The sequence below is a fragment of the Panthera leo genome, chromosome D1 (assembly GCF_018350215.1).
Source record: "Panthera leo isolate Ple1 chromosome D1, P.leo_Ple1_pat1.1, whole genome shotgun sequence".
Lineage (NCBI taxonomy): Eukaryota > Metazoa > Chordata > Mammalia > Carnivora > Felidae > Panthera > Panthera leo.
Genome location: NC_056688.1, coordinates 62533161 through 62546405, shown reverse-complemented (window position 1 = coordinate 62546405; position 13245 = coordinate 62533161). Strand labels below are relative to the sequence as shown.

Genomic DNA, 13245 nt, shown 5'->3' with positions numbered 1-13245 from the left:
GGTTTGAGGCTGAGAGACAAGAGTTAATGATTACACAACTCTTGTTGGTTCTGAGTCTGAGGGCTTGTGACTTGCCAGTGTTCACTGGCTCCCAGGGACTGGACACAGAATCAAGTTCTCCTGTTCAGGTACACGAAGAGACATGACAATATAACATAATATTACAGGGGAAGCTTTCATAGCTGTGAAAGAATTTGGAGTTAGCTGTCAGCAGGAATAGAGAGTGATTGCATCACATTATGGGGATTCCACAGAGTAACTGCATCTCAGTGCTGCTGTGGGCTCCAGGGCAGACTCTTCTACATGCAGTAACAGCAGGAAAGGAAAATGACATCCACTTGTCTACAAGAAGGTACTCTTAATGTCCTTAGACTTGGCTCTCATTTCCTCAAGCCCAGCCACAGGTGTGACTCAGTATTTGTCATTTTCTACAAGAGAATTCTCTCTTAGGGCTCCCTCCATCTCATGGCTGTTAGAAGAGTTTTATACAGCACCACCTTCCTACTGTCCCTCAGAGGACAGAAGGGCCAACTTCAAACACTGTGGCCTAAAATTATACTAATAATCCCAATGTTCTTATATACTGATAATAGTGATAGTCGTGACAATGAAAATAAAAGCTCAAATGTTTTGAGCACTTGCAATATACCAGTATCTGTGCATGATTCTTCTGTGGATGATAATAAAAATTCTTTAAGAAATCTAACAGAAAGGATATAATTCATAGGAATAGGACAGATTGTCATGTGATATTGTCCAGCATTTGGTCCACTCTGTTGGTCTCTCTAGGAGTGCTTTGTCTACCTCTGCTATGCTTCTCCCAGGTGCAAACCCAGAAGGGACTCAAAGAGGAATCGCTGTTAGTTGGTCATATTCAGATCTTAATCCCTTCACTAGGCTTTTCTAGATCAGTGCAAATCGCCAACATAATTATGAGTGGGTATACACAGTTACAGAAACTACAACTTGTGTTAAGGATTTGTAAGGGATTGGGGGCCAGCACACCTGTTGTCATTACTCACAGTGACAAGCACATCTTCTGGTACATCAAACGATTTAGGAAATATCCCCTTGCTTATGCTATTGAAGTGGCTAAGAGAAGAGTTAATCAATAGTGTCTACAATGCATCTTTAGTTCTAAGTAGTAGATTTCTCAACATAAGTATGGACAAGATATATGCTTGAGGTTGGCTCTCAATTCTGGTCCTTGAGAGACAGGTTAAGAGGACCACAGTTTTTCATAGAATTGTCAAGCCCAGTGCAGGTGGCTTAAGGAACTGGACACAATGGCTCTAAGACAGATTTGGGCTGAGTCCTCATAGATAAAGGGGATGGAGGAATAGGATTACCCAAAGAGCCAGATCTTGAAGGGCAGACACAACTTTGCCATGAGGCTCCTGTAGCAAAAAATGTTATTGAACATGTCTTGAATGGATAGACTGAAGTAGCAGAAATGAAAGGCATTTTAAATAGGCATTTTAAAGGTACAAGCTTTCAGTTTTAAGATAGATAAGTACTGGATATGTAATGTATAACACGATGACTATAGTTAATACTGCTGTTTGGTATATTTGAAAGTTGCTAAGAGAGTAAATTCTAAAAGTTCTCATCACCTGGAAAAAACATGTTTTTCTTCTCTTTTTTTGTATCCATGTGGGACACTAGATAATTTGTGGTAATCATTTAATCGTATACGTAAGTCAAACCATTATGCTGTATACCTTAGACTTATATAGCACTGTATGTCATATCTCAAATTAGAAGAAAAAAATAAGGTCTTTCGTAAGTTAACTGAAAAATCTGTGGAGTAACTTTGCTAACACAGACTGACTATGGTCCAGTTGTACTGGAAAGTGTGTATTAATGAGAAGGGGACAGGAAGAAGCCAACTGATAGCCACTCACCACACTCCCTGGTTTGCGGGTTAGTCACATTTGCAAGAAGAACACAGAGACTTTTGGAAAAGAATATCTGAAGCCATTGAACACTGATTTTCAGGACCAGAGAAGATTTAAATCTAGAGCCAATAGCAAGAAAGAGCAGTGTATCTCCTGGAATTAAATTACCTCGAGGAAAAAGATGACCAATGCTCAAAGCAATGAAAGAACAAAACTACATTTTCTGCATATAATAAAGTGGAGTTTGGGAGCCTCTTAGTACATATCTATCCTGATACACTGTTCCTCAGATATTTTCTAAGTCTTTGGGTGTTAACATTGAGAGATGTGACCTGAGAGGCCCAGTGTGGGACATCAAAGCTGTGCAGCCAGGGAATCTACAAAGGCTGAAGTTATTGCCAGGAGTAAATAAATGCTTCATAGCCTGCAAGTCAACACTGCTCTCTTGTGGCTACCAGTGGGAATAGCAATACTATGGTGATTTCAGCTCTCCATCTCTACTTGATGTTTGATAGGGGACTGACATCTCTGTGTTGTGAAAATTCCTGGGATCTCCAACACTTAGAAAGAGGTAGGGAGTGGCTTCAAGTAGAAGATATTGTACTTCTTGCTTATTAGCCATATGGGGATTTAAATGATTAATTAAAAAAATAAAAGGAATATAACAATTCATACTCTGATTTTCTTTTCTTCAGTGACATCCAAAATAAAAATCAAATCAATGACATGAATCAGGTATTCATAAGTGTAGAATGTATTTCAGTATTTAATAAGAAGTTACATTAGCAATATTGGCTAAGGACTGTATATAATAATAACATTTATTCCTTTCTTCATCTACTCAACCAAAAATTAGTTGAGTGCTTTGTGTGTCGTTAACATGTTAGTAATTAGCATAGATAGTTACCAAGAGGTAAACTACTTTTAGAGAAATTATGATTATAATTTTTGGAATTATCATTATTCCCAATTTTACAATTGAGCAGAAAGGTAAAAATACTAATGGTCATTGAACTAACAGAATCAAGAGAGAAATCAGGCATGTTTGTTAACTAAATCCATTGTTTCTATCACTTTGTCTAGGGATTAAGATATATTTTTAGACTTCTCCTGGACAGCTATGTAGTTTTCTGAAGTTTTTGTGCTCCAGATTACAGATAGCAAAGACCATGCACGTCAAAACCCACCATATATAGAATTAATCAAAGCTAGTAAAGATAGTTATTACAACAAAGATATCACAGTAATTTAATACAAAACTAGCTTACTTCTCATCTAAACCCATTCCAATATGGGGGCTTTGCTTCGTGCCAACATTTAGGGCCTGAAGCATCTTTCATATGTGGATTCTCCATGTATTAAGCTCTCAGGGATCTCCAACAGGTACTTCTGAATCTGACTGACATACAAGCAAAGAGAGAGAATGTTCAAGATCTTGTAGGAGGTTTTAGGGGCTCAATCTGGGAAAGATTTACATCATTTTTTCTATCATCCCATTGGCCACATTCCTCACATAAATCCAACTGCCTACAGGAGAGGCTGCATCATTGAACATTCATCTCTTAAAAAAAATTTTTTTTTAGCATCTATTCATTTTTTTTTTTTTTTGAGACACAGAGACAGAACGTGAGCATGGGAGGGGCAGAGAGAGAGGGAGACACAGAATCTGAAGCAGCTCCAGGCTCTGAGATGTCAGCACAGAGCCCAATGTGGGGCTTGAACTCAAAAACCACGAGATTATGACCTGAGCTGAAGTTGGATGCTTAACCGACCGAGCCACCCAGGTGCCCCTGAATATTCATTAAAATTTTTTTAAAACGTTTATTTATTTTTGAGAGACACAGAGAGACAGAGAATGAGCAGGGGAGGGACAGAAAGAGAGGGAGACCCAGAATCTGAAGCAGACTCCAGGCTCTAAGCTGTCAGCACAGAGCCCAATATGGGGCTTGAACCCATGAGCCGTGAGATCGTGACCTGAGCCGAAGTCAGTTGCTCAGCCGACTGAGCCACCCAGGCGCCCCATGAATATTCATCTCTTAAGAGAAATGATACTAGAGAGACTCTTGCATGTAATATATACTTCTTCCCAAGGGAGACCACCCAAGCTCACATGCAGTCACTGTGTGCCACACAAAGTCCAAGATCTTGAGCAGTGTCTTCTCCATCAGGTCCTGATATGATTCCTCACAGGCCATTTTCCTCCTCCTACCACATATGTAATGGTGGAGCAGACACTGGTACCAGTCATTAAGATTCCCAGCTGGAAGCGAGGCATGGAATTTATTTAGCAGGAACTTGTTCATGGTAATGCTGGAATATTTTGGGGGCAGACACTGCAACATTGTTACCCACTGAAGTGGTGGAAGTTCCCTAACTAGACACTGGTTATGTTCTCTGGGTGAAACTCTCCATCGTATCTACGACCTCTAGTTCTGTCTCTGGGGGGTTGCGTCTTCATCAGTGTTCTCCATGGCATTATATCACACAGGCATTGGAATGTGTGACTTCTTTTGCATTACTGCTTTTGGAGGCTGCTTCTAGCTCATAAAATATTAAGATCAATAATTGCATTAATTCTTGATAAAAACTTTCTTTAAAAGCCAAGCTCAGGTATCTTTGGCAATAAACATCCTCAAAAAACAAACAGGTGTCTGATCTATTTGTATCAGGGCAGTTCCATGGACTAGTAATCACACCCACATATTTTCCTAAGCATAATTTAAAATTTTTCTTTTGTTTCCTATTGTCTTTTCCATGCCACTCCTTTGTAGGTAATGGTGTCTATCTAAAGCCATTGGACATGAGTAAGACAACTGTACACATAATCTTCTCTCTTCTCAGTGCTGGTTTCTATGAGTCTTTGTTTTTTAAAGACAATCTAAAACTTTCTCTGAAACTTTGACCTTCCAAGCAGTAGGACAGTTCTTCAAAACTCCACATCTATGGACTGTGTCTATCAACAGTAATATATGCTTGAAGACTGGCCAACTTTCTGCTAAGGTCATCTACTTACCATAATAACTTGTCAATGGGATCAACAATTGCAAGCACATACAATTTTTGTCAATTGTTCCAACCTTTCCCCTAGACTTACCATTTAGTAGCCATGTCAGCTTTCCTTGTTGTATAATCTTTCTAGTATTGGATGTCAGTTTCCTCATTGTCTGAAGCATTACTCAGGATCACTTGCCAGCTGTTGAAATGAACAATTCCAATGTGTCAGTGGTTTAACACATACAACTTTATTTTTGACAACATCCATCCAATGCATATGGAGGGAGGCTCTCTTCCATGCTGTATTTTAGGGACCTAGCTTCCTCCATTGTATCATTCCATCTTTTCTAGGGCTTCATGTTTTAGTGGATTATGTGCAACTGGCCAGAGGTGGGGCACACCAAGGAGGCTATAAAGGTTGTACCTGGAAGAGGTACATGCTATCTTTTTGGCCAGGCTCAGTCGTATAGTCCCATCTAACTATAGGTGATCCTGGAAAATGTAAATTTATCTGTGCATCTGGGAGGAGGAAGAACTCTAGTAAACTTAGGCTTGTCTCTGTCATTTATATACATTGATTGTCGGCTGAACTCCAAGCTGTGTAGTGAGAAGGGTGAGAGTGGTAGGAGACCTCTGGAGATCTTGTGGCTCTTCTGGTCTCTCTGAGACATTGTCAGCCCTAGAGCCTGGTCTGCTGTTTGTTTGCCTCCACCAGAAGCCTCATTAGGTAGATCATCAGGTTTTATTTTAGGCTCATAAAGAGAAGAAAAGAGGACCTTTGAGGTCCCTTGCATGTTTTCCAGTCACCCCCATGTCAGTGGTATGAATGAAGAAAGGGACCTTGATATGCTGGATCAGTGGATGGGTACAGAGATTTGAATACCCATGCCTCCAGATCCAGTCCTCAGGACTGGACTGTCCGAACATATTCCTGAAAACTGCCCTGAGATTTGCTAGGATGATATCAGGAGCCTGACATGGGACTCAAATGAGCAGGGCATTTTCTGCTCAGTCCTTGAGTTTATGCAGAGTTCTTGTGGCCTGTCAAGAGACATTGCTGTTAGGACACAGGGGGAGGGGGACCTGATGAGTTAATATTCCAGGGAAGGATAGACTTTGGTGGATTTCCTCCACAAAGTTACTAAATTTATTGTCTTTACTTGGATGTTTATAACAGAATTAAGAACTGTGTCCTGTTTGAGAAAGAGGCTGCGAGTTTCCTTAGACCTGTGCTTGCTTCTGAAAAAGTAAATATTGATTTGTCTGTAGATGGAGCCAAAAGAAGTCTGTTTATGGTCCATGTGCTGTGCTTCCACAGAGCTGGGTGAGAGCAGTTTCCTTGACTTCCAGGCGTGCAACTGCCTTTGGAGGAGTCTGAGGAAGTCTGTACACTATGTTTGTCCAGCCAACCACTATCAGCTAGAATATTTTTCTGAGACTGTAAGATTGCACTTCTCTACATGTCTTTTTCCTATTGTGGGACAAATACTGCCTTGGTTAGTATCATCACCTTCACTTTCCTTTTGTACCAGCATCTTTTTTTCTCAGCCAAAGGAATTACATAGTTCACCTATCCCCCTCCCCATCCTGCAGCCACTAGCTTTTCTCCATATTTGAGTCTGTTTCTCTTTTATTGTTGTTTGTTTGTTCATTCATTTGTTTTGTTTTTTTTAGATTCCACATATAAATGAAATCATATTGTATTTATCTTTCCCTATATGACTCATTTCACTTAGTATAATACTAAGTCCATCCATATTGTCACAAATTGCAAGATTTCATTCTTTTTAAAGGCTAAGTAATATTCTATTGTATATATAATATATATACCACATCTTCCTTATCTATTTGTCTATCAATGCACATTTAGGTTGCTATCATATCTTGGATATTGTAAATAATGCTGCAATAAACATATGGGTGCCATAATCTTTTTGAATTTTAGTGTTTTTGTTTTCCTTGGGTAAATACCCAGAAGTGGAATTATTAAATTATATGGTATTTCTATTTTAATTTTTTTAACACCTTGCATAATGTTTTGTACAGTGGCTGTGCCAATTTACATTCCCACCAACATGAGGATTCCTTTTTTCTCTATCCTTCCAGACACTTGTTATTTCTTGTCTTTTTGATACTAGCCATTCTGATTGGTGTGAGGTGATATCTCATTGTGGTTCTGATTTATATTTTCTTGATTATTAGTGACGTTGAGCATCTTTTTATGTGTCTGTTGGCTATCTGTATGCATTTTTTGAAAAACTGTCTAGGCAGATCCTCTGCCCATTAAAAAAATTTTTTTTAACGTTTTATTTATTTTTGGGACAGAGAGAGACAGAGCATGAACGGGGGAGGGGCAGAGAGAGAGGGAGACACAGAATCCGAAGCAGGCTCCAGGCTCTGAGCTGTCAGCACAGAGCCCGAAGCGGGGCTCGAACTCATGGACCGTGAGATCATGACCTGAGCCGAAGTCGGATGCTTAACCGACCGAGCCACCCAGGCGCCCCAAGAAGTGGTTTATATATACAATGGAATACTACTTGGCAATGAGAAAGAATGAAATATGGCCTTTTGTAGCAACGTGGATGGAACTGGAGAGTGTTATGCTAAGTGAAATAAGTCATACAGAGAAAGACAGATACCATATGTTTTCACTCTTATGTGGATCCTGAGAAACTTAACAGAAGACCATGGGGGAAGGGAAGGGGAAAAAAAGTTACAGAGAGGGAAGGAGGCAAACCATAAGAGACTCTTAAAAGCTGAGAATAAACTGAGGGTTGATGGGGAGTTGGAGGGATGGTAAAGTGGGTGATAGGCATTAAGGAGGGCACCTGTTGAGATGAACACTGAGTGTTGTATGGAAACCAATTTGACAATAAATTTCATATTAAAAATAAATAAATAAAAATTAAAAAATAAAAAAAAGAATTTGAAGTCTTGAATAGCCCTAACATTATCTACATATTAAATTTTAGATACATTTTGAGTCAAAATAAAAATTAATGCTCAAAAAAAAAAATAAAGATGGTTTCCTTCAATGTGCAAAAGATTTGTAGTCCCTGTTTATTTTTACACTTGTTTCCCTGGCGTAGGCATATATATATCCAGGAAAATATTGCTGATGTTAATGTACAAGAGATTAATGCCTATGTTCTTTGGTAGTAGTTTTATGCTTTTACATAAAAGGTCTTTAAACCATTTTGATTATAGTTTTGTGTATGATGTAAGAAAGTGGTCCACTTTTTTTTTTTTTTTTTGCAATAGTTGTCCTATTTATTGAAGATACTGTCTTTCCCTGTGGTATATTTTTACTTCTTTTGTTGTAGATTAATTGACCATATAAACATGGGTTTATTTCTGGGCTCTCAAATCTATTTTTTTTTTTAAATCTGCACACATTTGCTAACATTACAAAATCCTAAAGATGAAGTCTTCTGAATAGATCAAAAGAGATGATTCATTACTTACAAAGGAATACCAATTGAGCGGTCATATACTTATCAATAGCAACAAAAGATATCAGAAAGCTGTGTAAATATACATACAGTATAGATATAACATATATAATATACTATCCAATTTGTATGTATATAAAATACTTGTTAATATTCATGTTTTTATCCAGTTAAATTGTCACTAAAAAAAACCCTGCTTGAATTTAAAAAATAGAGAAATATTTTTGAAAGTACTGAAAAGTTAAGGAAAGGTCAAAATCTAGAAGGTAAAAACTGAGAGAGAAAGCCAGGGTTTAAAGCTACTTCTGCTCTGAGGACTTCAAATCCTGAAGAAATCATTGTGAAATGGAGCAAAAAAATGGCAATTTTCTGGTTTGAGGAGACAAAACTCAAGGCCCACTAAGAATAGGGTCTGATAACTATCCACCCACACACAAATTCCAAACTGGACCTTGGGATGTATTCTCGGGGTTGTTGAACTAAAGTTCATCAGTCTTTGTGTTAACTGGTAGCTCTTAATTTGATTAGATCTACAAAGATCTTATTCCTGTATTAGGTCACACTCACAGGTACCTGAAGGTTAGGACTTCAATATATCATTTTGGGGGACACATTAAAATCCAAAACATGTATTTTTTTATTCCTTATTGGGAATTGGTAACTATAGTTGTTGCCTTTTGTAATATGTATCTCATTAGGTTGTTATAAGCATTAAATGAAAAATCAGGTGATATTCAGAGTAATATGACACATTAAGAACTCTGAAGATTTGTTTTTATTGTTACAAGCATTATCCTTGGTGTGGCTGTATGTAAAGTCTTGGTTTCCCTCTCTAAAGTGGAAGAAACCATTCCTTGATGTACATATTTCAAATATATAGTGCTTTGTCAAAGTAGGGTAAAAGTGTTTGCTCAATGAAAAAGTAAAAGTAATTTTTATCCTTGCAACAAATCTGTTTTGGAAAGTTTGGTATGCCTATATTTCAGGTAAGGATATTGTTGTTCTGAGAGCTAATGAAACTTCTTCAAGGAAAAGTAACCAGAAAAGGGTTCAAACGTAAGAAACGTAGAACAAGGGTTCAAATGTAAGCTTCCAATGATCTTTACCAATATCCCTATAATCTGACAGTGAAGAGGGATTATTAATTTATAAGAAACTCAGGGACCAGGGTGTTTTGCCTAGAGGAAATGGTATGCTCCAGCAACATTCTTTCATTGAACGATAATTCAGTAATGAGAGAGTTTTCTTCATTTAGCACATCTATCAACTCTATTTGATGCTGACAAGGTCCTTGGCACTTTCCCCAGCACCTTCAAGAAGCAAGGCAGAGGTGGTACCAGGAGAGTAGTTAGTGCATGTAGGGAACAAGATTATTTTCCAGGTACATTCCTGCCCTGATGTCTTCTTCAGCAGTTGTGGGTAAGAAGTGTGAGACCTAGAACCAGACTCCACTTGCTCTCCTCTTTCCAAGATTCCTGTGCCCCAAACCCCAAAGATCCTACATTTAGCTGGAAAGTCCCTATCCTAAGACATATCTGGGAAGGTCCACAGGAAAGGCTATTTTCTAAGTCCTACTGTGCATCAATGCAAAGTGGTGGCTGCAATGGTGGAAGTTCCACTTGTTCCCCAAGGAAGCAATGCCAAGTGTTGCCCTGTGGAAGGTGAAGATTGTTAACAGTTGAACTTTCTGCAACCATACTTATGCGACAGAGTTTAAACCAAGCACAGCCATGAAGGTAAAATCTTGGCCATGAGACCACATGTGTGTAAACAGGACCCCTCCGAGGGATGTGCTTGTGTCAAGACCACTGGTGCTCCCACTGCAGGAGAGGGGCTCACAGGGAAAGTGCTCCTTGGCCCCTGTTTGCCCATGGTCCATGCTCCTCTGAGGCCCATGCTCCTTTGATTTCTGGGGATGTTCCTCTGTCACCTCCTCCATGGAGTTATAGGGCTGAGGAGAGTTTACTCACTTCTTCCCCTCAGGTGCATCCGTATAAATTTTCCCTGAGAAGATTCTCATCATGCAGTTTCCTTACCCTTCTTTTCCCAGAGCTTCTTTATTTAGACTCCCCAAGAGCCCCCTGCCCTTACTTTATTGAAAATGCTGAATTAAGCCTTTTACAATACGTTCTCTTGGGAAATAGACCATAGGGCCTGAGGGCCCAAGTGTTTAACAAGGGCACCACCTCTGGTGAGCAATGGAAAGAGAGGGGGCACAGTGGAGCCAGAGTTCATAAAACCAGCCTCCAGAACTCATGGAGGGGTCAGTTTAGTGCTTTCTCTGGCAGCCAGAAACAGCAGCAGTGCAGCTTTCTGAAACTGGTGAGTCTCAAGCTGGACCAAGCAGGGAAACTGTGAGGAAGGAGATCATGAGAGGAGAGAGAAATCCAGGAACCTAGTACATAAAGGAAAAGGAACTCTTTCAATAGGGCCTGGTGTACATGCTGACCCTGCTAAGATGCTTAGATCTGGTGTAAGGCTGAGTGGCAGGGACTGACCTCATGCTGTTATTTCATTCAGGGATGAGGCTGAGTCATTTTGTGTCCATAAGTGTTTGCAAACTTCCGTAGACTCCAAGGCCCCCTCCCATACCATGGCTGGGTGACCAAGGTCCTGTGCCTGGCTGGGTGAGAACCTTCCTTTCTGTCCTTGTCTAAATTCATCTATGAGTCAAGGTGGTCACTCCGTTTTCCAGTCTTGGCTTGAGTCTTCTCTTGTAATTTTGTTTATTCAAGACTTGTCTGACCTTTATAGACTGTCAGTATATCATCATCACAGACCATGTTTGGTCAATAGTACTTAGCACAAGGATCACCCCTTTGTAAATGTCAGTCTATCAGTACTGGAACTGGATACTGAATATCAGAACAATGTCCCAGATGCCCAACAAGTCCTCATTGCTCATATTAGGAGGCCTCAGTTTCACTGAGGAAAATACAGAAAGAGAGGAAAAATGGTCCCAGCTCTTATGGAATTTACTAAAACAGAGCCAAAAGTATATTGCTACCTGGGAGAAAATACCAGTGTTATAGGAGGTCTGAAAAGGACATTTTTCCCTGTATCACTAAAAGGTGCTTGGCGACATTCTGGACTCCAGTCTCTCTGCCTGCTCATCCTTTCTTACACTAAATCCTGTAGTTCTCCCCACACCTCGAATACATCCTTCTTCTCCACCTACATGGCCTGCATTCAGATCTTCATCACTTTTCCTTTGTACTGTTCAGGACTCTCTGAAAGCCTCCCTCCCTGCTGTGTGATTCCCTGTGTCCCATCTACAGCACATCATTTCCCTGTTTCAAGTTCTCTGTGCTTCCTTACAGTGTATGTGATAATGCCTCCCCTCAGGTGGGCCTCACAGGGCTGCCCCTGCACACCTTAACCATGTCTCCTGACCCTCTGCTCTCCTGCTTGCTTCCCCCAAAGAACTTAGGATCTATCACCCCCTAGCACCTCACCACCAATCATACTGATCATCCACATTGATGTTTCTTCTCTTACCATTCCCTACACAGAGAGTCCTTCTCCCCCAGGTGGATTTGCCTCGTTTTTGTATCCTTCTCTGATGCTCTCAACTCCTTGTGTCTCTGGGCCTAGCAGGACTTCAGGAGATCATAGCCCCATTTTCTCTCCACAACACCTGAAGTTAAATATCATTTATCTATTTCGTAAATGAGGGACGTATATGTCATAGAGTTTAAATTTTTGTAATGTTTATTCTTGAGAGAGAGCGAGCGAGCAAGCATGAATGCGGGAGGGGCAGAGAGGGAGAGGGGGAAACACAGAATCTGAAGCTGGCTCTCATCTCTGAACTATCAGCACAGAGCCTGATGTGAGCTCAAATGAGATCATGTCCTGAGCCGAAGTCACTTGCTTAACCGACTGAGCCACCCAGGCGCCCCTATCATAGAGTTTAAATAGCTCACAGAATCATACAATGAGTATAAGAGCCAGACTTGGAATTCACTTGTCGGAGGCCAACTTTGAACCATATCACATTGCTTCATTCATCTGTGCTTTTGTCTCTTTCCCACTGTTTGTAAGATCAACTTTATTAGAGTCACAACTATAATGTCTTAAAAGGGTTGTTAAGTCAATTTTCCTCTATTAATTAGGATACCAGTGTTTGGTTAATCCATGCCATACATTTGTATGCATAATATTAAGACCAGGTACAGGGAAGCCACTGAGTATTTTCTTGCTTATTCAAGTAGAGTGGGTCACTCTGAGGATATAGAACTTGAGGTTCATGGAAAGGACAAGCATTTTCTAAAAATGTAACTATGTTTTCTTTCCTTTTTAAATTTCTTTTGTTTTAATTTTTTAATGTTTATTTATTTTCGATGGGGGAGGAGCAGAGAGAGAGGGAGATGCAGAATCAGAAGCAGGGTCTGAGCTGTCAGCACAGAGCTTGACATGGGGCTTGAACCCACAAACTGTGAGATCATGACCTGAGCTGAAGTCAGATGCTTAACTGACTGAGCCACCCAGGTGCCCCAATCCTTCTTAAATTTCTGATTCACATTGAGAGTCATTTTCCTAATCACATATGAAAATGAAGGACAGAACTGATACATAATTGTTCCTTCTATAGTTTTAGCTCCTGAATCCTTGGCTTGTTTTAAAGCCCTATAATCAGTAGAAAGTGTGTGTGTGTGTGTGTGTGTGTGTGTGTGTGTGTGTGTGTGTGTGTGTGCATTATATAATCTACATTTGGAAAGTCTGGGATTTTTGGAGTGAAATTCCTTGGATTTTATATTTTTTGACAGCTAGTCTAACACCTTCTCTCACACAATTTATTCTTTCTGAAGATATTTGTCATATAGGACAGATGAGCAGGGTCAATAATCCCACTTGATTATATTGATTATTTGCTGCCTGAGCTCTTTCTTTTAGTCTGTCTT

At 39.8% G+C, this 13245-nt stretch overlaps 1 protein-coding gene across 1 annotated transcript in view; it reads left to right on the top strand.

Moving 5' to 3' along the window:
- LOC122199834 (olfactory receptor 56A4) overlaps positions 1-13245 on the top strand; it is a 37202-nt gene that overhangs the window by 13076 nt on the left and 10881 nt on the right. The window lies entirely within an intron of this gene.